This window comes from Dipteris shenzhenensis, chromosome 11 (genome assembly GCF_047967505.1).
Source record: "Dipteris shenzhenensis isolate YYH24624 ecotype China chromosome 11, Dip_SZ_1.0, whole genome shotgun sequence".
Lineage (NCBI taxonomy): Eukaryota > Viridiplantae > Streptophyta > Polypodiopsida > Gleicheniales > Dipteridaceae > Dipteris > Dipteris shenzhenensis.
The window spans coordinates 54,000,045-54,016,408 of record NC_141606.1 but is presented as its reverse complement, the minus strand read 5'-3'; positions in this window follow the sequence as shown (position 1 = coordinate 54,016,408).

Here is a 16,364-nt window from a genome sequence, read left to right as displayed (position 1 = left end):
GGTGTATGATGAAACTACCTCAACAAGGGACCCATCAAATGTAAAATGCTCACTGTGCATGATGGCTAGAGATGTATTGAAGATCATAATCTTGGTTTTACCCAAGTTGACCTTCAAATCATGAGCCTCACAAAAGGACTATAGTGTGTCAAGGTGTCTCTGGAGCCCCTCTGCTAAGGAAGAGAAGAGAGCCACATCATCTGCATAAAGCAATATCCAGATCAGTGTTCCCATGAGAGAGTAGCCTACCCCACCTTCTGCCTACATCACTATCTCAAACTCATTGATGTAGAGGCCAAACAAGGTAGATGATAATTGGCACCCTTGTTTGACCCCGATAGTGCTCATGATCTTGTTTGTCCATCCAGATCCTGCCCAAACTCTGCCTCAAACTCGCTCATAAAGTGCCATGATAGCCCAAATAATCTCCTGATCATAACCCAAATCCTGTAGGCGACATATAAGGCAGGCTCTCGAAACAGTATCAAATGCCTTGCAGAAATCCACAAAGCAATAGTAGACCCTCTGCTTCCATGCCCTCGCCACCTTGATGATACATCTGAGTGTGATAATATGGTCCATGGTCCCATGATCCCATCTGAAACCAACCTATCCCACTGCTCTAAGTCCTTGACACTCTCTCGGGGGGGTCACTCATCATATATAACCCTATCACGTGAGTTCGACAGAAGGATATTTTTTATTCCTAAAATTTACAGAAATAAATATACATAAGGGACTATTTAAAATAGTTTTGGAAAAAATTTACAGATTTGTATAGAAAAGGGGTACATTTTATTAATGAAAAAATTTATAGATAAGGGATTTTAAATATAGGCCTTGAACGCACGTGATATAGAGAGTTTATACATAGTGGCACCCCCGAGGACACTCTGCAAATTTGCTAACCTCAGAATCAAGTACTAATGCATAAATCTTGGACATGACATATCCAATCATAATGGTCCTATAGTTCTTTGAGTTCATGGGATCCCTTGCCTTGTGGATGGGTGAGATAGTGTCAATGGTCTAGGTGCATGGAAACCCCAAGCAAACAGGTTCATTAAATAGCTTAGCTAAGATCAGGGCTAGGAGGTTAATCCCATATGCAATGTACTCAGTGCATAGTCCCTCATGATCCTTTGCTCGGCCATTATAAAGTTTCATTAAGGCATCCTTTACCACCCCTAGTGAAGAGGGTGCAGGATGTGGGGCATGGCATATGTGATAGGTTATGGGCTGGCTGATTTGGGATATCATAGAGCTTGCATGCATAATCAAACCAAACCTGAGTGTCAGTGAGTGGTGGGGGGGACGCTCCCTCTAGAAATCTCCACCTAAAGTCCTTAGAGTTGTTACTGAATAGAATGTTCAGTATCTCATCCTCATTCTGATGCATGAAGTCAAGTTTCTTCTTGCGTACCAGATGACGGCTCATGTAGTGTCTCTGCCTCGCTCGGAAGGCTGTTTTTTGTTTCGAATCTGAGCTGATGGTGTAAACCTTACACTCATCATCATACCAACTATTATAGGGTATGGTCCCAAGTGGTAGAGGGCAGGTGGAGCGGGTGGTGTGGGGGAAGGTGTGAAGAGTGGCCTCGTGAAGTGAGCAAGTGACTAGGGTAGCACGATCCTCTAAAAGGGGTATAAAGTCAATGTATGCGAGAAGTATGTACAGACAGCTAGAGTAAGTAGCTGAGTGATCGCTGATCAAAGTGTATATCATGGTAGGTGGAGTAAGAACTCAATAGGATTATTTGGGCTGCTAGGTTGGGGTGGGCATCTCTCCCTCACAACAGTTTGCTCCGGTGTTGGAAAGCATAAGAAGAAAGCTCTTTTCTGGAGCTCAGCCAAACTTGACTTGGCCTCCAGGGTGGTGGTTGTTAACCAGGTTCTTCTAGCCATAGCATGGTTTGTATGCTCTTGTTGGTGCCACTCTAGGGATTGTATCACTCAGCTTAAGAGGCCTGTACGAAACTTTTTATGGAGTGGTCTAGATGGCACAACTGATGTTACAGCCAGGGTGGCTTGGGAGACCTTGATTCTTCCTACAAGAGAAGGGGGTTTGAATATCATCGACCCAAATCTACAGTGCAGAGCTTTACTCTACAAGTTCGTTGTGAGAGGGCTTATGCCAGGACAAGAGCCCTGGAAGGATTTTTTTATCAAATGCATACAATCTCGCACGCCCACTTCAGGAGAGGATTGGACACACAGTACTAGATGGGTTTTCACCACAGCCCACTCTTCCCCTCTTATGGTTGCTATCCTGAAAGCATGGCCAACTTTAGGAGTACTCTTCGCAGGATTCCCCCATCCACTCGTGAAGAGATTGAAAGGCAGCCTATCATGTGGTATGACAGGATTTCGGATGAGCTTGGCAGACCACTTGGAGCTTCTCCTTACATGCAGTGGCCAAGATGGGAGAGGGGCCCTGCATCTACAGTGGGAGCATGGAAAGCCTTCAAGAAGCTTCCTGTAGACCAATAGGCCCAGATGGTTCTTAATCTCAGAGGGAGTGTAGGGAGAGTCCAATAGATTGATGCAGCCTTGCCCTTAGATTCGGTGGACACAGATGACATGCCTATTACTTGCTCCACTTGGATGGGGGCATTTTCCAAATTGGGAGTTCCTTTACAGGTGATCGCTTTTCTTGACCCACATGAGGATGCCTTAGTATTTGATGTTTCTTCAGGGGGCAGGCTGTCCAGATCCATAGACGATATCTTGTTGGAGGTACCGTTTCAGCCAGTCAGGATAGTGGGCTTCATGGAGCATGGCTCTCTTTCACAATGGTACTTGGATCTTGACCCACTTCTCCTTGCCCTTGGCTCATGGAGGCTGTGGCTCTATGGAGGTGTCCCAATTAAGTTTTTGCAATGGGACCCTGGGGAATGGGAATGGATAGATGAAGGTCACCAAGAGAAGGGCATCCCATTCTTTCGTTACATGGTTAGTAATGCCAGGAAATTCCAGCTCAGCTCTAGGGGTTGGAAGCCTACCAGAGCTCCTCATTGGGAGAACTTTCAGATTTCTGTTGACTTGCAGAGAACAGAGGCTCTGAAAATCCCACCGGAATAGAGAAATCACTCTCTTCTTTTGGCTTTTTATTCATGGTGGGATAGCAGTGAACCATTGGAGATCCAAGTTCGGAGCTGACCCTTCTTGCCCTCGCTGCCTTTCTGCTTTGGAGACAATACAGCACTACCTATGGGATTGCAAACAGGCGAGAATCATATGGAAGGGGATTGCAAGACTTTTCAGCACTTTTGTTCACCTATCTTTCTATATGACCTGGGGATCACTGGCTTGGCTTACTCTTTCAGGGCCCTAGGTATTTTTTGAGAGACTTGACTCCTCTTGGGCTCTTCACATCTGATGACACCTTGTGGAGTCGTGCTCTCTAGAGGATGTTCCAGCCACTCTTTTTAGGGCTGCCCACTCCTCGGTCGACTCTCCATGGGAGATCCTAGATAGCATTGCAGCATGGCACATTTGGAGAGCCAGATGCACTGAGGCTTTGGGAGGGTTCTCAGGTTCACCCTTCTCAGATCTTGGCCAGTACTTGGATAGATACGATACACACTCTGATGGCCATTTGGGCGACCATGCAAGGATCATCTCGAGCAGCCTCCTCTAGGAGAGTTACTTTTCTCAAAGATTGGAGAGACTCTCCCTTCTTTGCTGAGACTTCTATAGGGTTGAGATGGCATTTTCAGCCTCAGCCTTGGTTTCTTTCTACCTCATTCCTCTGAGGTGTTTTTATTACATGCTTAGCATGGTGTATTCCGCACAGAGCTTGCTCTAGCGGGTTTCTTTCTTACTTAATAGAAGTCTCTTTTTTGGGAAAAAAAAAAGAACTCAATAGGATAGAAAGTGCTGTGCGGCAGGGGGTAGTTCTAAATGCTAAAGAAAAGATAAGTATGATCAACCCTTAGAGGGAGAGGTGCTACAATATAGTCAGTGATGCGAGATGTGAAAGGCAAGGGATCCCATGATGTAGTCCACAACACTGGAGCCACCCCCATGTGGAAAGCAAGTGAAGCCACATAAAGCGGGCCATCTATCTAGACCATTATAGATAATGAAATCATGCATCCTGCCGAGGTCTAATAGGGCCTACCCATAGGATGTGAATGGTCCTCATCTATCAGTTAAACTCGTAGCATACTTACCCCCTCAAGGTCAATGTTTGGCAATAGAGTGGAATCAACTTTGAAGTCGAGGAGTGGTGCTTGACGAGCGCCTATCCTTGCATTGAAGTCCCCAACTAGGAGGACTGGGCATCGTGGCTACAGAAGTCAACAATGGATTGATAAAGAGCAGCAAATGGTAATGTCTCATCCTCCTCTCGAATATCTTTGGCAAAGCAGGAGGTCTCGAGGGGGAAGTAGCAAACTATAATAAATAGATCCCGGCTATCCACGTGTCGAATCCGGATCCAGAGAAACCTAGAGTGTGTATCTCTCTGCTCCACTGAGATGGCCCCAAAAGTGTGGATCTGTAAAGGACTGCAACTCCTCTTGACCCTTGAACCCCTCTTGTATCCCTCGTCTCATCTCTGTAGGTAGACTCCCATGTATACCCGTTGACTATTGGTAGAGAGAGAGAGAGAGAGAGAGAGAGAGGCTGCATATTAGGCCACTTTTTTTGTCTTTACACACATGAAAGGTTGCCCTTTCATTTTTTAAGGGAACATCTATCCCCTCTATAGAATAATAGTTGCAAATATAAGCACTAATAACCAAGATCCAATGATGACCACATTTTCATATCATTTCATCCCATTACGTTGCAGTGCTTCCTTAGTCTAAGAGGCTTGAAGTACATAGAATATATATATATATATATATTTCCCAATCCATGGACTAACTAACCCATTCTTTCCTTTTTTTATTCTAATTTGTAAGATTGGGTATATTCTAGTCTTATGAATCTCTCTCTCGCTCTCTCTCTCTATCTCTCTCTGGCTCTCTAGAGAAAGGAAAAACACGACCCATGATCGGCTCTCACCTATCATGCTAGAACTATAAAAGCACCATAAAAAATAAGCTCCTAATCATGTGATTGATCCAAGGTGGCTTGGACAATTGATCAAGAGACTACCATCGCAATTGTATACTAGTCCATAAGCTAGAGCCTTCAAAACCTATGAAAAAAACCAAAAAACAAATGCAACATCTATACACACGCACTACTCCCGCTACATCATATTGTCATGTCTATCCAAAAGAGAGAAAGGAAAGCGAGGGAGTGCTCTACATCATGCAAAGAGAATGAGATACGCAAGTAATGCATCAAACACAAAGAATGTGTAAGAGGATGGATTCAATAAAAATAGAGGAATACATTAGGGGGGGGATTTGGGGTCTCCAAAGGGCCCCCAGTTAGTGTTTCCTAATTTCAAGGGATTAGTGAGGAATTTGAGGTGTACCAATGGGAGTGCTCCTTTTTGCAATGCCATGTTGAGGTGGAGGTGGGAAGACCTACAAACAACCCCTTTTGGCTACTCCTCTTACACCAGGGACCACTCAACCCCCCCCTCAATCGATGCTTGACCCTTATCTCATATGCATCTCCCCCAAACAAACATACAAGTCATTCAAGAGGTGGTGGGCCCTTCTGGGTGATTTTTTCCCCCCTCAACTTACAAGCCTAGCCCCTCTTCTTCTCTGGTCTAGCTCCCTCCATTTTTCAAACATGGGAACTCATTTGGCAACTTCTCTACCCCCTCTTGCTCTGGTCCACTATCTTTATTCCTCTCCGTCACCTCTTATAGAAGCAGCTGCTCATTCTCTCTCCATTTCTAGCTATAGCACCTCCTATAGCAGCAGCTGCTCATCCCCCTCTGCACTTTCTCCCTCCATTCCTAGCTACGGTACCTCCTGTAGTGGCTACTCATCCCCCTCTGCTCTTTCTTCCTCCATTCCTAGCTACAACACCTCTTGGAGTAGCTACTCATCCCCCTCTGCTCTTTCTCCCTCCATTCCTAGATACATCACCTCTTGGAGCTTCTCTCAACCTTCAGTTGCACCTCTACACCTGCTCCCTCTCTCTCCCTCTATCAGAGCTGCTCTATCCCTCTAAGCTACACTTTTCGAGTCCACTATTGCTGTTGCGACCTTTGTATAAGCATGGTGAGGAGACCATACATGTACTCTGTGTCCCATAGGAGTAAAAATGCACTGGGTGAATGGGTGCCCTGCACCTACAGCTTGAATGATTGGATAGTCATGAGAGGATCTGCCAAGGGTCCACATAAGCTTCCCAAGAGCAAAAGAGGTGATCTTTTGCATGAATGGAAGGGCCACATCATGAAGTTCAAGGTTGGGAAGAAACGATGGCTTGCAAAGGTGCAACACATCTATATGGGGAAGGACATGCACCTTCCTCCATCAAGAAATCAATCGATAATACCATCACATTGTAAGTCTACATTTTGTGTAAGATTTCAAAGTGTAATGAGTCAGTTTGAAATTGTATTTTGAAATAGCACCAGTGTAATGAGTCAATTTGAAATTGTATTTTGAAATAGCACTTGTGCATAGCAGATGTACTTCCTTCATACTTCGAGGAGTGGGAACTAGTCGAGTGCTTCTTAGGTAAGTTTGCTGCCATTCATGAGGATTTAGGAAGGCAAATGCATGCTGGCAAGAAGTCCTCGGCTTTTAAACATATAAATATCGATTGGTATAATGCCAAGTACATCACTCCAAGGACAACATCAAGTTATGGCCATCTTTAATGCATTGCAACACCACAACTTGAAGATATGGATTGCAGCATGGTGGACACAATAACAGTGCATTGATCATACAAGGAAAAGATTGCAAAGGATGTGGGCATGGCCATGAAGTTTACATTTGACTCTAAATGGGTAAGGTTTTCTTGGTTTACGCCTGTACACATAACAAAAACCATGTGGTCATGCAAGTGCCTACATGAGAATGCCCTTGAGGAATTGCTTAGAGTGAATTGGGGAAGCAAGTCACGTGAACAAAAGGGTGATCTGTTTCAATGCCATGTATGTAAGGACAATGTGGTTGTCAAGTACATCTCCCACCAAATGTTATATTTTGCTTTCCAATATAGGCACTGGAAGAAAACAGGTGGCAATTGGCTCCCCCTTGACTCTAATAATGATGATAATACATGGGTAAGTTTATGTATTGGTTCTCATTTAGGAGATGTCAAGAATATGATTGTCACATCACACTGGTCTCTCAAGGATGTGCGGGAACACCTATTGGTCATGGAGAATGGCATGTCTGAGTCTTTCACTTTACCTTAAATGGTGAAAAGGTAGGAAAGCGTGTAGAGAAGCACATGCATAGTGCGACTTTTATCCCTCCTACAATATTAAAGATTGTAAACAATGTGGGGTGGAACCATTGTGGATTTTGACATTTTCGAATTAATAGCGGTGCAATTAATTTTGATGTTTTGAATGGTTTTTTTTCATATCAATGTCAAGTTTTGCCCAAAAAAGTTATAATTCTTTTTATTATTTATATTTAGAACATCTGGGTATATATAGGTTATAAAGTTACTTTAGTTTCAAAGTTTCACTAGCATAGCCATAGTTCTCCTAGCTACCAAACTACCATGGATTCTGCTAGGTCTGCCTTCCATGATTTCATCTCCCATACTCCATTAATTGATAGAGAGGAGGAGTTAGTTCCAATCTTTGATAAGAGCATAGATGTCCTAGGCACCTACTTGGGAGCCCGAGACGAGATTTTGAAGACCTCATCAAGTACATCAAGGACCACATCATGAGATTTGCATATCACCTTGATGAGTCTACAAAAAATGGGTCCCAATTGATAATTTGAAGTATTTGTTCAATCAAGAACCCAGGTTCATGAAGCATTTAGATCACTTTTGAGCCTAGCTCACACCCCTAGGGTTTAGGGAGATGGACACTAATGACCTCCTAGCATACAAAGTCATCGAAAACATAGGAAATCGATTCCTATCTTGGGAAATGACCTTTATTTTCCTTCTCCAGGAGGGACAAATGGAAGAGGAGTCCTCGACATCAAGCTCTGGCCCTACCCCTACCCTTTTCGATCCTCTTATTTCTGTAGATGAGCCCAACATCTACAATGAAGAGCCCATAGATGAAGAAGCTGAGGAGCGGGAAGCTGCATTGGTCCTAAAAGTGCTCTAGCGACCTCCTGAACCCCATTCTACTTCTCAAATTCCATTGACCTCAGGCACCACCTCTGTTGACCCCGCAACAGTGATATGGTTTCTTGCTCCCCTTCTTGTCAATCAAGAACAATACCTCTTTCTCCATGACATCGAGGTTATGTTTGGTCTTTGAGAGGATGAAGCTCTTGGTGTCCTTTGTGGATACGAGGTGGACATGACTATGCAAGAACTTGGGTTTTTGGGAGTAGATGATTCAATAGAAGAGGTTCTTGCTTTAACACTACCCAAAATCAAAGATGCAAAGACATCAATCTACTCTTACCTACCTGATATTCTAAAAGAAGCCTCCACATCTCAATCTGAACTGTAGGAGGCCTCTGGATCCATCCTCATTGACAAAGAGGAAGGGATTGTGCATGATGACTGCATAGTGGTAAGAAACTATGAACTTTGAATTTCTTCTCTCTTGGTATAATTTTGCTTTAAAGGAATTCTAATGTAATGTTGGACTACTGCAAGAGGCATTTGAGGTTGACCTATTCTCATCTCAGCAACGCTTTATTCGCAGTAGCTTCGCAGTCACTGGCACATTACCTTGGCCAAGCAAAAGGGTGCTTTGTGGTTATCCACAAATTTTGTTCTCCTTATGGTACTGATGACCTTTTGAAGTGTAAGGCCTTGTCACGATGAGTGATTGGTCATGCTGACATTAATCGTAATGCTGATAAGGTCATTTTGGTGAACCGCATGGCTGCCCTCAATGCTTTTGGAACCAATTTTCAAGGTATGGCATTGACGGCAACAGCCATGTCTCTGGCTAGATGTCCCCGGCCAGCAATGACAATAGAGTTGACTCTTTATCGATTAGCTTTAGAGCTAGGAGTGTATATGGGAATTCAAAGCCCCTGTTGTTAGTGTTTTAGAGAAGAGAGAAAGGCTCTGAAGCCTTATTGTATAAAACTTTTATTTTATATGAATACATATATACATTTTATACAGTGCCCCATTTTGTGTTCTTTTACAAATTTTATTTTATACTATAATTGTATTTTGTAACTTTAATTTTTGCTGGCATTAATATTTTCATTCACTATTCTATTCAAAACCATGCTATCAGATAAAGTTTTACACTATAATGGTCATTTCTGAGCAATCTAGTAAGAATCTCACCTGGTGCAGAACGCAAATGTGTTTGGCATCGTGCGGGGAGCTCAAAATTGCCAAAACCTACTATGGCACGTATGAGGCATGTTTGACCAATTCAAACATGCCTCATACGTGCCATAGTGGGTTTTGGCATTTTTGAGTTCCTTGCACGATGACGACCACATTTGCCTTCTATGCCATGGCAAAAAAACATCATTTGACCACTCAAATTCACACTAAACTTGCATAAACTGATGGAAAGCATCATGTAACATGTATAATAACATGGGAATAGTAATAGAACATAAGAATATCTTTTATTCATTGGCCTCAAAGGGCATAGATTTACAAAATGATTTAGGTTACACCAAATGAACCTAAACAACATCTAGGGCCTAAGGGAGGGATTGGAGTGGATGCGCTTGGTGAGTGCAACGTCCATGTCCATCATTGCTACTCTTTTGGCATGGATAGCACATAAGCTCGCATCTGTAAAAAGACCTACTGTCATCCACTCCGTTTTACTGCCTGAATTGCTCCCATATCGCCTAAAGTGAAACACACATCATCCTTGTAATGCTATGCTATTTCATATACAACATGTTGGAAGGAGGGAATGAGACTGGCCACACTGGTTTGGAACTTTCAGATCTCTTGAAGTGCCTTCACGCCTAAGTTTTTACACCTCTTAATCTTTGGGGGACCCTGCACTGGCCTCTGGACATGGCCCCATGGCTGCTTGTCCACTTTCAACTTCTTTCGCCTCTCCTCCCTTGCAACTGCCTCTTCAAACTCCTCTTCCTGTGTCTGGTGGGTTCTTTGAGTTGGCTTGTCGCGCCTAGGGGTCTTCTTTGTCCTTGGCCCCTTTTCCTTTTGATGAGTCTGTGAGATGGCAGGTTGAGGCTCTTGCTCAGCTCATACTAGAGGCTCGTCATATGTGAATCTTGAGGCACAAAGGGTTGATGGTGCTCTTCCGTGCGGTCTACTTGGTTGGAGGATTGTGACCAAGGTTCATTATATCTGCGAGCCTGCCAAATACTTCCTCTTATTATAGCCCCTTTAATCTCTCTATCTCCTCTCTTTGCCTTTCTTGCTTCCCTTGTTAGTCTAGATGCTCCATGCCAGGACCCCATGGAGGAGGGAGGGGTAGTTGATCACGATTGATTGGACTATTTTGTCCCTCTTGGGAGACCTCTCTACTTCCACAGTTAGTTGTGTGCAAGGACTGAGACGTTCCCCGATCATGCTTGGATCCTTCATCGTGCTAGGATTCCTCATGGTGATGAGATCCTTGGGATCCCCCATGAGAGTCGGATGGTGGGGACTGAGGTTGCTGGGAGTATTAATGATGAGAACCGCCTTCAGATCCCTGCTCCATCATTGCCCTCTTGGCCATTGGGTCTTGCAGTGTGTTCGAAGGCCATGGAGTTGTGAGGAGGAGAGCGGGTAATGTCTAAATGGCATCCAATGGGTGTAGCAGTTTGTTTAACTCGTGCCATAGAAATGAGGGATTTTAGAGTTTTGAAGTGCTTTATATAGTCGTTTTTAAAGCACTTTAGGGTTTTTCTCTTAAATTAGGTTTTTTTGAGTGCACCCCCTCCTCCCTGTTCTTTTGTTGCTAGTTCGGTAATACTTAATCTTCACCACCCTCCCTCCCAACCCAGTCACCCCTCTGCCCTGCCATGTCGCACATGCAATTCTGTAATTTCGAAACAAATTTGTGAATTTTGGAATCCATAATTGACTCAAAATAGTGTTAACTTTATTCATCAAACATTTTACATTTGGGGTTCTCTTAAGACCCAATGCCTCCCTTGTCTGACTCTATGTTGCAACCAAAGTGCAACCCCTTGGCTCCCTATTGAGGACTTCCAAGCAACACATCTCCTTGTCTTCTTGACATGTTGAACCGCTTTTGCAAGACTTGAGACCTCTAGACATCTATAAATCTAGTCGAACATTTTGTGTAGTGCATTGCTTCGCACAATACCACCCCCATGCCTTGTATTGTTGAAATATGCTACCTTTGCTCTATAATGCGATTTCTCCATTTCTTGAGTATTCCAAATGGATAGAGGGCCCTATTTTCCATAAACCATGGTGCATGTGCATAAAGAATATGCTGTAAAGAAAAACATCGTATTAGAAACATAAACTGACTCAAGGTTAAAGCACAAAATTTCAACCTAAGGAGAATTACCATGTAATGTGTAATATGTGACTCCCCCCATGCTTCTACCATCTATGATATGAATTCTCCCAATGCTGTCCTGAATCTCTCATAATAAATCTCATCTATTTGACCTTGTCTAAGCAACTTTATAAATGCATCAAGCTTTTTCCATAGTTTGGCTCTCAAAGTAGCAATTCGTGGATGTGAAGCTTGATTTGTAGTGCACTCACACAAAGCTTTCTAGTACTCCCAACCTAGGGTGCTTTGAGCCAATGTATGTTTTTCTTTATCAGCATTGTGGGTAGACAAGAACCTCCTTGCCTTTCCTCCACCCATGGATACTCTAGCACGAAGATTTTGTGTCTTTCTTGATTGTTTCTTGTCTTGCTTAAGCTTCACATTGCCTCTGTGAATTCCCATTAGTGAGAGTAGTTCTTCAACTTTTGCAATGCATTGTGCAGATACTTGTTGTGGCCTCAAATTCCAAGCATAAACTAGATGGAGATAGAGTAACTTATCAAGTATACGTAGCTCAACATGCAAAGTACACACGTGTACCTGCTCCAATGGAATTGGTAGAATAGGGCCCCACTTAGGATCCTTTTTGTGACGATCAGGTGGTGCTACACTTTGTTGCAAGAAAGGATGCCATTTTCCCATTGTAGGCTTCCCTTTTGCATCTTTTGAGAGTGGGTGCAATACAAGCATGTCCATTTTGCATCTGCACTTGTATCACAACCATACAAGCACTTGAGGGTCTTCAAATCACTAGCTAGATGCCATCCAACTTGAAATGTTCCATGCCCATCCACTATTAGTGTTTGCCCTGTCTCTTGTCTTCGAATAATCGACAGGATGTCGGTTCTCTCCAAAAACCACTTCAATGTCTTGTGGCACTCCTTTGGGGTCTCAAAGGCTGCAAACCACTATATATCCTTCTCAGATTGGACTGAGAAACCCTGCTCAACTTCCTCATCCCCTTGAGCAAAATGCAAGGCATCGTTCATAATACAAATGCTCACCCTCTCTAGCTTGTGCTCTTTTACCAACAACTGAGCTTCATCAATTTTTATAACAAATACTAGCTTGCCATCTGTACAATGAAAGAGAAATACAGTAAGGATATAGAAATGAGAAGAAATAAAGGGGAAAAATCTTTTGGCGAGCTTTTTAATGTGAGCTTTTTTACCATTTCCTTTGTTTTTGCGAGCTTTTTTTAGAAATCCATACATGTTTTTGTTATAAGAAAGCTGGGGAGGTTAGAAAGAGGGGGAGAGGATATAGGATATGTTTATTTTCATAGCATGTGGAAGGGGTGGAAGAGTGTATACTATGCACAAGGGGGGGGCAGATATGAGTGGCAGTAGGAGGCAAAAAATTATGGAAGATATGTCCATATTCAAAGTAGAAGGGAGGAACTATGGGAGATATGTTCAGTTTAAAAGTGTATAATTTGAAACTTTTGACCTCATATTTGGATTCCTCGTCGAATTCCTGTCATTTTGAGTACCAACATGACCATATTCCGATAACAATTGGAAAAATGGTGTTTTTGTCATTTTGGCCTGTTTTGGGCCCCTAGCGCAGACTCCAAATAGGCCCAAAACAGGCCAAAATGACAAAAACACCATTTTTCCAATTTTTATCGGAATATGGTCATGTTGGTACTCAAAATGACCGGAATTCGACGAGGAATCCAAATATGAGGTCAAAAGTTTCAAATTATACACTTTTAAAATGAACATATCTCCCATAGTTCCTCCCTTCTACTTTGAATATGGACATATCTTCCATAATTTTTTGCCTCCTACTGCCACTCATATCCGCCCCCCCCTTGTGCATAGTATACACTCTTCCACCCCTTCCACATGCTATGAAAATGAACATATCCTATATCCTCTCCCCCTCTTTCTAACCTCCCCAGCTTTCTTATAACAAAAACATGTATGGATTTCTAAAAAAAGCTTGCAAAAACAAAGGAAATGGTAAAAAAGCTCACATTAAAAAGCTCGCCAAAAGATTTTTCCCCCTCAAAACATGGGCACCATTGCATAATCGAACTCAGCAAGAAAATCTGCAAATATCTCTCTTCTACCGGAACTCCAAAATCCCAACCGATGAGTGAGAAATGGGAGTCAACACTTATCCACTGCCATGTGGCATAAATTTAAGGTTTCAAAACCTTAGAATGAAAAATGCATAATAGAGAGACGAAATCGAATACACAGAGATCTATAACTCTGAAAATCCTCCACTAAATCACGTAAGAACTGACAAGTAGGGGTTTTTGGGTGTCCAGAACGCAATGGGATAGATGGTTTTGGAAACCGTGGTCTCAATCACTGGGTCCAACACACGGACTGAAAAACGTTTTTGGAAACAGAGCTGTTTGTAAACTCTACCAGAGTGTGAATGATGAGTAACATAGAAGTTTTAGGACCTCCTAAGTCCACCGGAACTGACAGATCTGCAAATGGTTGCTCTAAACTTGAGTTCCAACACCCGGACAGAAAAACGCAGAAACTGACACAGTGAGTCAGAAATCCAATGAAATGATCCCAGATTCAAGAATGAAGGTGTTTCCAAGCTCTTGAAGAGAAGTGGATAACAAAAGCAAGCAATAGTTACCTCTACATGTCAATACAAAGTCTCTGTCATTGAATGGAACAGGGAAAAGCTCAAAAAATGACCTTTTCTTTGAAAACACTTAACAGACTCTCAAAACCACTTTGCAAATCCAAAGTGACTTTTCCAAAGGTTCCTCCAAGGTCTCTGTATACTCGATACTCGGATGCAAGTAAAGTCATCCACAAAGCTTCCCACAAAGCTTCTCCTTCCCCCCACAGAGCTGCTAAGCTTCAAGCATTCACGCACACTCAGCTAGATCACCCGAGCTCTGATACCAGTTAAGAGTGCTCTCAATGGAAGCAAGAACGGAAGAGGGAGAGAGAGAAACAGAGAGCCACACAAGTTTTGGTGGGTGCAGAACACCCTAATCTTCTTTTTCATTCATTTATATATGTGTTTGAGTATTGTACATAACTGGGATAAAGGCACAATGACCTTTAACCCCCACACAAACTACTACTACTACCACTACTACTGCTCATTCGAATCATTGTCGCCATCATCATCGTTGTTGTGGTTGCAATGGTTTGATGATCCCTGGCCCTCATGAGCTACACCTAATCCCTGGCCCTCGTCAAAGCTATGTAAGCCAAATCCCTCAAGACTTGCCTCCTCGTCATCACCGCTCACCTCTGCTGATGGGACATTTGAGCTTGCACCCTAAAAGTGAAACCATATTAATTGGAAATTAGATTATAACTTAAAGAATAAAACACTTTAAAAAGTGAGATTACAAGTAGGAGTAGACTTATACTATGTGAGAAGCCACCTCAACCCAATTGACTATCGCTCCCATGGCCTCCATCTCAATAAACCACGGCTTTGCTCCTATGCGAAATGCATGTGTTCTGTCTTGAAGCATCGTAGGTCAACCTTGCGAACTTCCATCACAAAGAGGAAGGCTAAACCCAACTGGGTAGACAAAGCTGACTGGAATTTTTTGAAGAAGGAGTACAAGGACCATCCCAAAAAGATCAAGAGTCAAAGAAGGGCTACAAGGAGATGGCTGGACACTGTAGGTGCTTCACACTTTGGTGCAAGCGGACGGTTGGCATTCGAGGCATGGGTGGTAAGTCTACTTCTTCTCATTTAATGCATTGTTCTATTTGTTTTATTACATATTACATGCACTTTATCTAACTCTCGTAAATTAGGCCCGCAACAAGCTGCGATGGGTTGCCTTCCCATAGACAAAGAGGTGAGACGTGCGCTCTTGCATGTAATTATCATTGAACTCCCAATTTGGGGGGTTAGGGTATTGTCTTTTCAACTCATCGATGAATGCCTTCTTCTTTTTGTCATCCTGGAACCTCTAGACAATAGCTATGCCTCCCTTAAAGTGGTGGGTCATCAACTGCCTCATGGTGGCCAGCACTTCTGAGCTCTTTTTACTTTCTATTATCTCTTGACCCCTAGTGATTTCATAGTATAGGTCCTCGGGTGGAAAATCAGGACGTCATGGGAGTGGCAGAGCTAGAGCAAGGGGTGTTATTGTGAGCGCTTACAGAGCAAGGAGTAGTAGAGAGAGTGGGAGAGGGAAACGGATATGAACAGCCACCAGCATGTCAGTTTGCTTCTATTATTACAAGCTGAATGGATTTGTAGGATGTGTGCATTCGTTATGCAAAACCAGTGTGGTGGTTGTTGGGATATACTAAAAACAAGCATGGGTTTGATCGTTTGGGATTTACAAAAATAATTTAATAAAACCAACATGGTGGTTGTTTGGGATATACTAAAAAGAAGCATAGTCTCAATACAAATTCCATTTTGTAGGACAAGTGTACATATTGTTTTCCTACAGTGAGACAACAATGAGACTACATACATTTTCTTTATACTATCTCAGTTGTCCTGGTCCACTGCTCCAAGACACCCCAAGATGTGCTCATGCGTGTCTAAATCCAACTTGAAGACACTCTTGCACTTCTTTTGTTGTGGCACATGGTGCATTTGGAACTTAATAGCTCTTACTAGATGAGAGTACACACATGTTTGTGGACTCTTATGTAGCAGTTCGTAATTGTGGCTTCTCTTGGATGTTTTTTTGTACCAAAAAGCTCCGACTACTACATCCCACTTCTCATAGGTTGTTTCCCAATTATCCTTAAACGTTTCCTCAACCTTGTACTTAGGTTTTGTGCACTGCAATAGAAAGTATGGGTTATCTTCCTCGTTTTCCCTAGAATCTGTAACAATTGCAAAGTTATCCCCCTCTTCCAAATAGTCTATGAGGTCATCAAAACTCTCCCCAAACTAT